The sequence below is a fragment of the Opisthorchis viverrini genome (assembly GCF_000715545.1).
Source record: "Opisthorchis viverrini unplaced genomic scaffold opera_v5_528, whole genome shotgun sequence".
NCBI classification, from domain to species: Eukaryota; Metazoa; Platyhelminthes; class Trematoda; order Opisthorchiida; family Opisthorchiidae; genus Opisthorchis; species Opisthorchis viverrini.
In genome coordinates this window covers 1-1250 of record NW_008752189.1, presented here as the reverse complement: position 1 = coordinate 1250, position 1250 = coordinate 1, and positions in this window count along the sequence as shown.

Below are 1250 nucleotides of genomic sequence, written 5' to 3'. Positions count from 1 at the left end.
ATCGATCTCTTTTGAAAATTATCGACGTACATTCGGCTTTGAACTTCTGCAACGCATTTGAAACTCGAATGTATCTGCTTGCCCGTTTCTCATATGACCTTATACGTGCTCCTCCCTTTCTCTCTTCCCCCATTGCAGGTACCACGGATGAATCACCACGGGCCCTGGACAGGGAAGAGTACCCCGCTTGTACACCCCCCTAACTGACCTTGACCCGACCCTGTACACACCCCCCGCTTCCGGTTTCGGTTTCGCTCAATACACGTGTGTCGTTACCACACTCCGGCCTTCTCCCTTGTTCCACCCGACCTGTGCGCATGTGTACTGTGTATACTGTGTGGATTCATTAATACCAGTCCGTATGTCTGCACATTTCAGGACTGACGTGTGCTGTCCTCTCGAACGTCGAATACCGCTGACTTCCTGACATCGCACGCTACATTGGTGACAGAGGTGGGATCAAAAAAAAGAAGATAATAAATAATAAGAAGAAATGGATCAGAAAGACGAGTTTGAACCTCCCGTCGTACCACACGCGCAGAAATCATCGAGCTCCCCTATTTCTCCCGACCGAACCGTCCCGCCCTGCGTCCGCCCAATGTCTTCTGCCCCGGTGACGATTTCACCCTGTGGTCTTTTAGAGCCCGTTCCTACCTCAAAGCAGTACCAATTGCCCAGTACGGGCGGTATCTGCTCAGTCTACTTGACGACTCTGCAGCACGACAGCTACTGTCAAATGGTACCCCAATCGAAGTACCACCAGCCACCCTGTGGGCGGTCTTGGACGACCTCTTCAACATCAGGCAGCCAACTCTGCTCCAGTTGGAGAGGTTCATGGAGCGAAAGGAATTACCCGGCGAGTCCGTGGACCAGTTTTTGGGGACCCTCAGGGATCTCGCAACAAAAATTTACCCGCTGGAAGACAGAACAAGGGTCGAGGCTGAGTTACTACAACAGTTTATCCTGGGGGTACCTCACCCTGGCCTGAAGGCAGGACTTATCCGCCGTTCTCCGGGTAATATACGTGATGCAATCCAACTCGCCCGCAGCTATGAGGCAACGTCAGAGTTGGAACCACAACTCCACGCCGTGAAGATAACCGCCGCTCCCGATCCCCGTCAGCTACCACCTGGTTACCGGGATAACCGGCCGGGAAGCCGGACGAACTGCCGCTACTGCCGCCGGTTCGGGAGAAGGGCCCAGCGTTGCGGCCATAACCCTCCAATCCGTCCCACCGGTGAGTCTCTATC